Raw genomic sequence first — 14,037 nt, 5'->3', positions numbered from 1 at the left:
AGTAAATGTCAATGAATCTGCTACACAGTCATGTGCTTGCCCCTCAAACTCCAAGGGGATTCTTTCAGCTGGGTTTACTGTACTGCATCGTTTAATGGAAACATCTGGATAGGTCAATAGAGTCATGTATTCTAAAGTTCTAGCATTGGTAAGGACAAACTTCCCTTGTTCTATTAGTTCCGCTATTTTATGGTGTGTATGTATTGTTACCGGGTATCCCATAGCAATTGTGGACTCTTTGTCATATGCATATTGTATTGCAGCTAGACCTTGATAACAGGGTGGATATCCCTGGGCAACAGAATCTAGTTTAGAACTATAATACGCAATAGGTTGTTTTCGTCTTCCACTACATGTATCTTGCATAAGTACTGCTGTTGCATACCTATCACATCTGTTTGCCACATACAACAAGAATGGTTTTGTGTAATCTGGGGCTGCTAGAGCCGGAGCTGACTGCATTTGCTTCTTCATTGTTTCAAACGCAGTCAATGCATCACTGTTCCATTCCAGGCTTGCTCTGAGGTCTAGTTGTCCTGCTTCTTTCATGATTTCTCGCAGAGGAGCAGTTTTAATCGCATACTCCTCTATCCAGTCTGAGCTGAATCCAGTCATCCCTAAGAACGTCATCATCTGAGCAACTGTTTGAGGGAGTGGTGCCTTGCTGATTCCTTCCAGTTGTCCTGGCGCTATCGCCTTTGTTCCATGTGCAATTGTTATTCCTCGATATTCAACTTGTGATTGGCAGTACTGAAGTTTTGTTTTTGACACCTTGTGTCCTCCTTCTGCCAGTCGCTTTAAAACCTTCATAGAATCAGCATGGCATTGTGCTAAGGAGGCAGCGCAGATCATCCACATACTGGATCAATGTTCCTTCAAGGATGTAACTTCCACTTCCCTTGGGTCCCCAGTCATTATTGTAGTATGGTGTATCTTGATTAAGGCTTTATCTTTTGAGTGATAAATCAGTGGATTGTCTGTCTTGTTCCTTTGAATTGTTTTTGCTCGCTTCATCATGGGGCCCAAATCATTTGCCTCCATTCTGCTCCTTGTTTTCCTATAATTATGTACTGAGACATTATAGGTACTGATTTTCCATTTGCATTTAACAACCACAGTTGCTCTAAAAGATCATCAAGATAGGGATCATATTGCATGGTGCAGTGAAATTTTGATTTTCCTCTTTCTGCTTCTGGTATCTGAGCCTGAATAAACCTACCCCATTTCTTTACTACCCTATCTACTTCTGTCTCAATATCCCCTAACCAATAGACATTTGCTGTATCCTGTTTCATTACCACTTGTAAGTTTAACCCTGCCTTGTCTATAATTACCCCTTCAGAGGAACATCTAATTTGTATATCCATTTTGCATAGGGCATCTCTTCCCAATAGATTGACAGGGGTGTGTTCTGATACAAGTATAGGGAGGGTTGCGGATTTGTCATCCGCTGTCAGGCGAACTGGAGCTGTCAAAGGAATTAACTGCGTTTGTCCCGAGAATCCTACAGTTTTGGCATATTTGCCAGACATGGGGAGGTGTGAGGCATAATTTGGACTTACACAGGTGTTAGTGGCTCCAGTGTCAACCATCATGGGTGTGCCTCTGTTCTCCATTTGAACCTGCAACATAGGTTCTTGATCAGCTCGTGTAGTTAGTACTGGAAACTGACCCTCCCCTGTAGGATTCTCTGGGCACCCCTAGTACCCCTGATTGGGCCCTGCCCATGGATTCACAGGACCTTGGATTTGTTGCTGATTTTGTTGCCAGCCGTCTGCTTGCTTCCAATTATTTTGGTTTTTGTTCCCCTGTTGTTGCCAGGGGTTTATGGGGCAGTTTTGTCTGGTATGCCCTGGCTGCTGGCATCCCCAGCAAATTCCAGGTGGCCCTTGTGGGCCCCGATTTCCTCCTTTCTGATTATTTTGCTGACATTTTTGCTGTTTATTGTTATTATTCCATTGCCGGGGTTGTTGTGCATACACATTCACTACTGGTGCTGTGGGTTGTACTTGGGCCTGTGGCGCGGGAGGCAGATATGGCCCTCCTGGAGTGACTGCAGCCATCATTCCTGTTTCATTCGCAGGTGCTGTTACTGGGGCCTGGATTTTCTTCTTCCCTCTGTTTGTCAGTTCTTCCAATTGGAGTTGAGTCAGTTTCCTCAATGTCTCTCCCCTGCTCCATAAGTCTCTGTTCATCCTTTCTGTGTTTTTCTACTGCATGTATCACATGGTCACATAATTCTTTGTGTGTCTTTGAGGTTAGTCCCACCACATCCTCCAGCCTGCTTCTCACTGATTGGGGCATGGCCTCTATTATTGAGTTTCGGAATAGAGTTGTCATCAGTGGGTCCCCTTCTGGATCTCGTTCTGTTTCCAGTCTCCATCGTTTCATCTGTTCATGTAGATAGGCAGCTGGATTCTCAGTTTCTCCCAGTGTCCCCCCTTTCAGTGACTTGGGGTCAATTCTCGCCGGGTATTCCAGTCTTAGTGCTTGCCAGACTTCAGGGCGGTGTGAATCAAAGTCCATCCCATCTCCTTGTGGGTCACTCACTTCTCTACTCAGGTCACTGTTCCCCAGTATATCCTCAATTTTTGCCTTTCCAACCACCCTCGCTAACAGTGCCTTCAGATCCCCCACAGCCAGCAGTTTCCCCATGGTTTGTTCCTCAAAAATTCTAATCCATTTTCCTGCCCCATCATGCAAATCTGGCAGACGGGCAACCAATCCTTCCAGGTCCTATGATCCCCACGGAACATAGTGAGCCTGGGTACCTTTTATTAGAATTGGATATTGTCCCTTGTATTTTTCAGGTTGTCACACCCTGGCTCGGGGACTCATTATGTTGAGCCAGGGTGTGTTCATTCTATGTTTTCTGTTTCTTTGGTGGGTGTTCTAGGTTGTCTATTTTCTATGTTTGCCGGTGTGACTCCCAATCAGAGGCAACGAGTGTCAGCTGTCGGCTGGTTGTCTCTGATTGGGAGCCATATTTAATCTGTCTGTTTTTCTTTCGGGTTGTGGGATTTTGTTCGTGTGTGTTCGTGTTGTACCATAGACGTCACGCATTCGTTGTTTATTGTTTTGTTCGTGTGAGCATTTAATAAATAGAATATGTTCACTCGCAACGCTGCACCTTGGTCTCCCTCATTAGACGATCGTGACAGAAAATCCCACCAGTACCAGACCAAGCAGCGTGAGGAGGAGAGAGGAAGGACCTGGGATCAGTGGAGTAGGAGTTTCGGCTGGGCCCCGCTAAGTGAAGAGAAGAGAGGCTGGTCTATGGAGCAATGGATCAAGAGCTTCGACTGGGTCAAGCCCATTGAGGAGCTGAGTGACGAGGGTTGGAGACAGAGGAGCGAGAGGTGGGCGAGAACGATGGAGGCCTGGCCCACGGGGAGGAGAGACCCCCAGAAATTTTTTAGGGGGGGGCTCACGACGTGGACGACGGGGCAGCAGGAGGCCGCGAGGGAGCGGTCCAGCGGGTGTGAAGAGGAGGCCGCCAGGTTAAGGGGGCCACTGGTCACAGAGGAGAGGGAAAGTGTGGAGGCACGGCGAGAGGTACTGGGGTGTGTTACCAGTCCGGTCCGGCCCGTTCCTGATCCCTGCGTAGGGCCAGTGGTGTGTGTCCCCAGTACGGTCCGGCCTGTTCCTGTTCCTCGCATCGAGCCTGTGGTGCGTGTCGTCAGCCCGGCCCGGCCTGTTCCTGCTTCCCGCACCGAGCCTATGGTGCGCGTCGCCAGCCCGGCCCGGCCTGTTCCTGCTCCCTGCACCAAACCTGTGGTGCGCGTCGCCAGCCCGGTCCGGCCCGTTCCTGCTCTCCGCACCAAGTCTGTTGTGCGCGTCGCCAGCCCGGCCCAGCCTGTTCCTGCTCCCCGCACCAAACCTGTGGTGCGCGTCGCCAGCCCGGTCCGGCCTGTTCCTGCTCTCCGCACCAAGTCTGTGGTGCGCGTCGCCAGCCCGGCCCGGCCTGTTCCTGCTCCCCGCACCAAACCTGTGGTGCGCGTCGCCAGCCCGGCCCGGCCTGTTCCTGCTCCCCGCACCAAGTCTGTGGTGCGTTTCGTCAGCCCTGTCCGGCTCTTTCCTGCTCTCCGCACCAAGTCTGTGGTGCGCGTCGCCAGCCCATTCCGGTCCATTCCTGCTCCACGCACCAAGCCAGGGGTGTGTATCGTCAGCCCGGTCCGGTCCGTTCCTGTTCCACGCACCAAGCCAGGGGCGCGTGTCGTCAGTCCGGCTCCGGCCAGCGGGGCTAGACAGGACCAGGGGTACTTTGGGGGGTTGGAGAGGAAGTGGGGATCAAGCCCGGAGCCGGAGCCGCCGCCGAGGAGGAATGCCCACCCAGCCCTCCCCTGTTTTTGCTCGTATTTAGGCGCGGTCGCAGTCCGCGCCTTTAGGGGGGGTACTGTCACACCCTGGCTCGGGGACTCATTATGTTGAGCCAGGGTGTGTTCATTCTATGTTTTCTGTTTCTTTGGTGGGTGTTCTAGGTTGTCTATTTTCTATGTTTGCCGGTTTGACTCCCAATCAGAGGCAACGAGTGTCAGCTGTCGGCTGGTTGTCTCTGATTGGGAGCCATATTTAATCTGTCTGTTTTTCTTTCGGGTTGTGGGATTTTGTTCGTGTGTGTTCGTGTTGTACCATAGACGTCACGCATTCGTTGTTTATTGTTTTGTTCGTGTGAGCATTTAATAAATAGAATATGTTCACTCGCAACGCTGCGCATTGGTCTCCCTCATTAGACGATCGTGACACAGGTCTTCTTAATGTTCTCCTATTCCTCATTCTTTCGCTCCTTCTTCCTCCTCTAGCTCTCTGCCTGTACGCTGTCTTACCTCACTTTGCTCCCTCTCTTTTTCTTCCTTGTCTCTCAACATTCTCCTCATCCTGTCCATTTCTTTCTCTATTAGTTTGTTTGTTGCTTCAATACCTGCCATTTCTTCATCTGAGAGTTCTCCATCATCTCTCTTCGTCATTTTCATTCTTCCCAATGCTTCCCTCAGCTCTCCATAGCAGTCCAATCTGTTTGGCTTGATTTCTGCCCTTCGCTTGATTCCTTCTGTTTTCTTTTAGTCTTTTTCCATCCTTTGGGAGGATGTAAACAAAGGTCTTTCTTCTTCCATTTCTATTTCTCCTTTTATTGATATTACTCCGGACACCTGGGGATATTGTCCACAAACATATGGTGGAGGTCCCATAGACCAATCTGCTTTCTTTTTGTTTGTTTTCTCATCATCTTTTCTCAACCTGTTTCTGGCTTCTTGCATGTTCTTTAGCAATCCTTCTCCTTCCATTTTGAACATGATGAGAACTTATTTTTCTCTTTCTTTTTTGGCGCTTCTCTTCTTTCCTTTGTTTTTTGCTTTATGGTTCTTTATCAGTGTTTCCATTTCCTCACACACCGAGACATCAAATGTTCCTCCTTCTGGCCATTTGGTGCCCATTTTCCTGGTGCGTTTCTCCCATTTTTCAGATGTTTTCGCTATTTCTTCCTTGCCTAAGGGATACCTAGCACTCAATATTTCTACCGCCGTTTTATTCATATTTATGGCCTATATTTTTTACTTCCTTTTTAATCTATTTTAGTATTCGTCCTATTTATTTATTTCTCCTTCTTAATTATTTTTATATTAGTATTCACTCTTATTGTTAAACTATTTGTGCTTCTTTGATTATTGTTTGGTCTGAATTTATTTATTATTAATGGGCATTTGACAGTCTCTTTATATAATAATAATATCTCCTGATGTCCACTTTTTCTTTGTGTGGACACCTCATGAATCTTCCCCTTGCTAGTGTTTTATCTTAGCTTTAAATCACTCAGATATGTTCTTTATGTAATAATAAAGTAATATCTTCTGATGTCCACTTTTCCTTTGTGTGGACACCTCATGAATCTTCCCCTTGCTAGTGTTTTATCTTTAACTTTAAACCACTCAGCCATATGTGTGTTCCTACCCCTATGAGCATCCACACACCATTCACTCTTTCTCTCCTGGTGTGAGACCGGGTGCGTCCTTCCTACCAGGTTACACTTAAGTAACGGTCAAGGAAAGGTGCGTCAACCCTTCCCCACCAAGGACAGAGATTTTCACACTCACTCTTTCACACACTTTTCTAAGTTACCTGTAAACTTAACCCACTCTTGATACACTTCCTCGACACAAGAAAATAGTTTTATACAGGATTTCTATTTATTTAGCCCCCTAGGTGATACACTTCCTCGACACACCTGGACTTCTACCTATCCTACGCTTTCCTAAGCGACCTTTAAATTCTGCCCTTCTTCTCTGATTCACTTCCTTGACACAGAGAAAAAGCGATATTTATACAGGATTTCGCCTACCTAAGCAGTCCTAAAAAACGATTCACTTCCCCAACACGTTTTAAAGCGGTATTCGTAGGAATGTCTAACATGTTATTCTCTAATCGCTCAACCAGATAGACAGCCGCCCGTGCCGAAATGACCCAGACAAAGTGATCAGCAAGATGAATCCAATGAATCGACCGAATCGAACAGACACATCAGATGAGCAGCCGAGTGACCCCGATGATCGAATGCACGAATTGAGCAATCGAATCAAACAGATCGATCAGACTGTCCAGATGAGCAACCCGAATGAGACAGATGAATCATCCAACTTGACCACAACCAATCAAATCACAATGGATTAAACAGAATGACCAGCAGGACGAACAATTGAATCAAATGACTTGAACAAACGGTTCAGACGAACAACCGAGTGACATCGACGAGTACAAGACGCGTCAAACCGTCGGTCTAGTCAAACAGATGCATTCATACTGACCAAATGATCAACTCAAACGAGACAGATAACACACCCCACTCAACCACAATGACTGACCCACACCAACCCAAGCAGACCATCCACCTACCGAGCAGATCTACTTAAACTATTTTCTACTTATTGCAACCCTCGAGGCTTTTCATCATTTAACATGCATTTTAAATCCAAAAGCTCCCAGTCTCAAATTTTCTGGTTCTTAAATTTGGAGAGACCTACTTGGTTTTCTGCAGCTGAGGCCGTGCCCCGGATCGAACCACACAAACGTTATACTATATAAGTAAGAACTTGGCTTACCTTTTTTTTAAGCGGCCGCTTTTGTTTGTATGGTCCGTCCAAGCCGTTTCACAACTGCAGATGTACACTGTCTCTGGACCCTGTTTTTCAACTCCTGGCAAAGCTCGCCAAATATGTCGTAGAAATATTTGACTCAAAAGTAGTCAACTCAAAAATAACTCTCAAGAGACTGGAGCTTGTGAATCCAAAAATGTGACTTTATTATTTGCATAACAAAGCCGAGCTTGCTCCATGGAACAACTGTCTTTCTTTGGCTTAGAGCTCCCTTTTATACACACAAATGCATAATCATGTTTACATAGCATACAATTACTCCCCTTAGGGCAAATGATTAACTTATTTTAGTGCCACTCTACCGTTATCTTTCAACGTCCAGATGTCACATGTGGCTTACTCCAAAAGGCCATGGGCACTTTTCCATATGAGGCCTCTTCCACTTATCTCATTATATCGGTGGCAGACCCTTTCTCAAAAATAATACACATACATACATTAAGGCATGGTTACACACTGTATTGGCTATATTCCTTATTTAAACATACATCTGGATTATAGAATGTCAATCATGTTTAATATATTTTACTTTTGACATTTCCCAACATTTGCTTTAATGATACATAAAATATTACCATAGCAACTGGGATTCTTGCCCATTCTTCAAGGCAAAACTGCTCCAGCTCTTTCAAGTTGGATGGGTTCTGCTGGTGTACAGCAATCTTTGAGTCATATCACACATTCTCAATTAGATTGAGGTCTGGGCTTTGACTAGGCCATTCTAAGACATTTAAATGTTTCCCCTTAAACCACTCGAGTGTTGCTTTAGCAGTATGCTTGTGGTCATTGTCCTGCTGGAAGGTGAACCTCCTTCCCAGTTTCAAATCTCTGGAAGACTGAAACAGGTTTCCCTCAAGCATTTCCCTGTATTTGGTGCCATCCATCGTTCCTTCAATTCTGACCAGTTTCCCAATCCCTGCCGATGAAAAACATCCCCACAGCATGATGTTGCCACCACCATGCTTCACTGTGGGGATGGTGTTCTCGGGGTGATGAGAGGTGTTGGGTTTGCGCCAGATATAGCATTTTCCTTGATGGACAAAAAGCTAAATTTTAGTCTCATCTGACCAGAGTATCTTCTTCCATATGTTTGGGGAGTCTCCAACATGCCTTCTGGCGAACACCAAACGTGTTTGCTTATTTTTTTCTTTAAGCAATACCTTGTTTCTGGCCAATCTTCCGTAAAGACCAGCTCTGTGGAGTGTACGGCTTAAAGTGGTCCTATGGACAGATACTCCAATCTCCGCTGTGGAGCTTTGCAGCTCCTTCAGGGTTATCTTTGGTCTCTTTGTTGCCTCTCTGATTAATGCCCTCCTTGCCTGGTCCGTGAGTTTTGGTGGGCGGCCCTCTCTTGGCAGGTTTGTTGTGGTGCCATATTCTTTCCATTTTTTTATAATGGATTTAATGCTCTGTGGGATGTTCAAAGTTTCAGATTTTTTTATAACCCAACCCTGATCTGTACTTCTCCACAACTTTGTCCCTGACCTGTTTGGAGAGCTCCTTGGTCTTCATGGTGCCACTTGCTTGGTGGTGCCCCTTGCTTAGTGGTGTTGCAGACTCTGGGGCCTTTCAGAACAGGTGTATATATACTGAGATCATGTGCCAGATAATGTGACACTTAGATTGCACACAGGTGGACTTTATTTAACTTATTATGTGACTTCTGAAGGTAATTGGTTGCACCAGATCTTATTTACGGGCTTCATTGCAAAGTGGGTGAATACATATGCACGCACCACTTTTCCGTTATTTATTTTTTAGAATTTTCTAAAACAAGTTATTTTTTTCATTTCACTTCACCAATTTGGGCTATTTTGTGAAATCCAAATAAAAATCCATTGAAATTACAGGTTGTAATGCAACAAAATAGGAAAAATGCCAAGGGGAATGAATACTTTTGCAAGGCACTGTAACTAGATAGCTAGCTAGCTTTCCTCGCTTGTTGGTTATCTACCTTGCCAATGTTAGCTCTCATCTGACTGGTATAACGTCACGTTAGCTAGCTAGCTAGATAGCTTATCAAAGTAAAACCATGTTAATTGGCTAGCTAACTTTTTTTTGCCTGTTCGTTAGCTAGCTACCATTCAGCTGAATGGTTTTAGCTAGCTACATAGGCTTTGCTGCTGGACTTTGAACAAGCAAGCTAATGTTAGCTAGGTAATATTATATAGTTTGCTACCTAGATAATCAAAATATATGTTTGCATTTATTGATTAACCTCAGCTTGCATAGAGTGGCCTAGATTTGTTCGCATACACTTCTTATGACTGGCAGCATGGTGCAAGCATCTGTATTGTAGCCGAGAAACCGACCAGGTGCTAGAACGCTCAGCTTCGGGTAAAAAATATTTTAGCATTCTCAGAAATGCTACAAAAAGTTAGCACATCGTTGTTTTTAATGGATGGAAATGTGCACGTGAGAGCAATACATTGTAAATGTAATAAAAACTGTTGCACCTACAAATTTAGTCCAATTTCTTAAGTCCAATGATCACTTTATGGATGCTATAGTCTTGTTTTAATCCGACGTCTAGAATTTGAGATAAGTAGGCACAAGAAATACTCAATTGCTAACGACACTGTTACAAAATCCGGTATGTGGTTCAACCAATGAGCTTCAACCAACTATTGTTGCATCTATAATTATGTTCCAGCCCCCTGACCATCCGCTCAAGAAAAAATTGTCTCAAGGCTGAAATTAGTTGATGATCTCTAACCTATGGTATACTTGACATATGCTTGTATGATTAATGTAATTGCAAAGCATTTGAGTGTAACACTGGTCTATAATACAATCATTAGCAGTGTACTTCAAGGTCCTGACTGGTTAATGCATAATTTTTAAATAGCCTCCTAGAGTGGTGTGTTGCAATAAAAGGGCCACTGTTGAAATAGGGCTGTCTAATGCATCTGCATAGGTGGGATATAACTAAGTGTCACTATTTCTAATGAAACCATGCTATAAACTAGTAATAAACCACCTCCCCTCAGCATGGGAACTAATAAAACAGCAAGAGAAGATGCAAAGATCCAGCCGCTGGTCTGAAAAAGGAGTGGGTTTTCTGTCAATGTCATGAAGTCTAGCCACCAGGCTGCTTTCCCATTGTCTCGTATACCTGGGAGACAGAGAGCAGTATTGGGTCCTGCAACAACTATAGAAAGTTAATTTGTTCTTCTTCAACTACAGAGCATCAATCATATGGGCAGCACAAGCCTCTGGTACAACTCTCTGGGAGGTCTCCACTGTAGTGTGAAAGAAGTTGCACTCCTCTGTGTATGTATGTGTGTGTGTGTGTGTGTGTGTGTGTGTGTGTGTGTATGTGTGTGTGTGTGTGTGTGTGTTAGCTCACTGCACTCTGCCCATAAATTGCAATAAAAATAATTGCACTCCTCTGTGTGTATGTTTGTATGTGTATTTGTATTTGTATTTATTATGGATCCCCATTGGGTGCTGCCAAGGCAGCAGCTACTCTTCCTGGGGTCCAGCAAAATTAAGGCAGTTATAGATTTTAAAAACATTACAATACATTCATAACAGATTTCATAATATATTAAGTGTGTGCCCTCAGGCCTCTGCTCTACTACCACATATCTATACCACAAAATCCATGTGTACATGTGTGTTTGTATGCATGTGTCGCTTCACAGTGTGTGTGTGTGTGTGTGTTAGCTCACTGCACTCTGCCCATAAATTGCAACAGGAAACAGAGATGGATTTTCAAGCACAATGTTATCCTCAGTGGAGAGGCAGCAGAAACCTGTCTGGTTCTCCCCTCAAGACATAAAGATGTTACAGCAAACCTTACAGAAGCTGGGTTCACACCATATTCAACTTGGATTGATTGGCAGCATGACCACAGGAGAGTTAATTAGCTTTCCATAACCATTTAGTCACTTAGCAGACACACTTATCCATAGCAACTTACAGGATCTATTAGGTTTAAGTGCCTTGCTCAAGGGCACATCAACAGATTTATCACCTAGTCGGCTCGGGGATTCAAACCAGCGACCTTTCGGTTACAGGCCCAGTGCTCTAAACCGCTAGGCTACCTGCCAACCTTTCCATAACCACTCTACTATCCCTCGTCTCTTCAGTCTCTTCATCCATATTATGAGCGTTTCAATCTCATCCATCCATCTCAGCCCTGCTGAAGGCCACGTTCATTTCACAGGTCAATTCATTTTAATTACCTAGCATATCAATAGCCTATCATTGGGGTGGAGTGCAATGTGTGTGTGTTGTGAAGGAGAACCTAATTAACCTTAAAGCTCTCAGACACCCACTCACTCAGGCCACGAGACAGACATTTTAAATGTGACTTGCCAAGACACGTCAAATCTTGGGGGTTTAAGATGACAGACGATAGTAACCGCACTTGTGTCTGAAGCTTTACATGACTCCTTAACTTTTACTTTTAGTCTATCTGTACCTTTGTCGACAACGGGCAATAAATTGCAGCACTACATTTTTACTATTCTTGCTACTATACATGTCTGTATCTGTATCTCTGCCCTTATCTGTGCACAAGGGCATAACCAGTTACCTTGAATGCAGTGGTTTTGCTCACTGCAGTAAAGGTAATTTGGCAGCAACTAATTTAGATGAATACCGAGCCCTGCGCACAACAGCTGCAGCCAGTCAACAACTGTTTTAGCTGCTCCAGAGCGGTACTAGCCTGCTAGCCTGCATTTCAATGAAGGCCCTGATATTTACTCAACATTCACCATGCAACACTGTGATTGTTACGGCTGATGAAGGACTCATCTCCGACGCTTTTAATAGTGGCAACAGCGAATGCCCAAAGCATACCATCACCATCGGATGAATGTATTTTAATTTAGAAGAGCAATGTTTTAAGTACAACCAGCCTCTACATTTCCCAATTTATAGAACTTAAAATATGTGTCAGATACACAATTAAAAAAATAACTCTCCCATCTTTTTAATTTTATTTAACTAGGCAAGTCAGTTAAGAACAAATTCTTATTTACAATGATGGCCTACGCCGGCCAAACCCGGACGACACTGGGCCAATTGTGCGCCACCCTATGGGACTCCCAATCACGGCCGGTTGTGATACACTCTGGAATCGAACCAGGGGGTCTGTAGTGACTCCTCAAGCACTGAGATGCAGTGCCTTAGACCACTGCGCCACTCTGGAGTTATCTTGTTACAGGTGCAACAATGTGAAACCCACAGACTGCTTTTGCTAGTATACGTTTTTTTAAATTTAAGCTTACATGTTAGCTTTTTGGCCTTTGTCAGAGCTTTATTCAGATATCATATACACTGATGATAGTTAAAGTGGATAAAGTGATATCAACAACTGACATATGAACTATATACACTACATGACAAAAAGTTTGTGGACATCTGCTGGTTGAACATCTCATTCCAAAATCATAGGCGTTAATATGGAGTTGTTCCCCCCTTTGCTGCTATAACTCTTCTGGGAAGGCTTTCCACTAGATGTTGGAACATTGCTGCGGGGACTTGCTTCCATTCAGCCACAAGAGCATTATTGAGGTCGGGCACTGTTGAGACTTCTAGCTCACTCAGGAAAAAAAAAAAGAAAAAGAAAAAAATAATAATTTATATATATATATATATATATAAATAGATAAAAGAGAAGCAAATGGGTCTGATGTGTTCAATTAAATGGGGAACGAGTGATTTCTTTAAGTTTCTTAGATGCTCAGATATGTTACGTTATGTGCGCATGCGCAGCTTCACTAGAGACTTAAATTATGGCAGCTGTTAATCATTTCACCGCAACAATCATCAGGAGTACACAGCCATTTGCGTTGTGCTGATTGTTCGGAGCACTCTGCTGGTTTCTGGTGGCGGTGGTGATAGCGGTGGTTTGGTTCGGTGATCCATGGTGGAGTGCCGCGTTATGTTGCGTTTGTACGTGTGTAAATCCTTTGGACGAGGCATGTGGTGGCATGGGTTCTATGTCCTGTGACAGCGTCCATAGCAACCAGTGACGGCAGAGTCACTGTGCGCATGCTCCTCTGGCGCTAGGCATTCTGGGTGATGTAGTCAATGTTGTTTTAAGCCAGATTTGCCACATTGTTGATGGTGTTGCAGGCTTATTTGATTTTCATTATTTACATTATTATTATATTATTTGAATAATATATTTACATTATATATTTGAATAATATATTGTCATTATTTGTTTGTTGTATTTCAGGTTTATGACCTGTGGTCATTTGATTAAAAATAAAATTAAGGACAAACACGAGTCATGACATTGTGTGCTTCCTGGTGAGCCTTTTCAGAGGGCTAATTAATGAAAAATCCGAACAGGCACTGATGTTGGGCGTTTAGGCCTTGCTCGCAGTCGGCGTTCCAATTCCTCCCAAAGGTGTTCTATGGGGTTGACGTCAGGGCTCTGTGCAGGTCAATCAAGTTCTTTCAAACCGATCTCGACAAACCATTTCTGTATGGACCTCGCTTTGTGCATGGGGGCATTGTCATGTTGAAACAGGAAAAGGCTTCATCCAAACTGTTGCCACAAAGTTGGAAGAACAGAATTGTCTAGAATGTCATTAAATGCTGTAGCGTTAAGATTTCCCTTCACTGGAACTAAGCGGCCTAGCCCGAGCCATGAAAAACAGCCCCAGACCATTATTCCTCCCCCACCAAACTTTACAGTTGACAATATGCATTGGGGCAGGTAGCGTTCTCCTGACTTCCGCTAAACGCAGATTCGTCCGTCGGACTGCCAGATGGTGATGCGTGATTCATCATTCCAAAGAACGCATTTCCACTGATCCAGAGTCCAATGGTGGCGAGCTTTACACCACTCCAGCTGACTCTTGGCATGGTGATCTTAGGCTTGTGCGGCTGTTCGGCCCGATTTCATGAAGCTCCCGACGAACAG

This window comes from Coregonus lavaretus, assembly GCF_964263955.1.
Source record: "Coregonus lavaretus genome assembly, chromosome: 8".
In the NCBI taxonomy this organism is placed as follows: Eukaryota; Metazoa; Chordata; class Actinopteri; order Salmoniformes; family Salmonidae; genus Coregonus; species Coregonus lavaretus.
Note: the sequence above shows the minus strand (reverse complement) of the source record.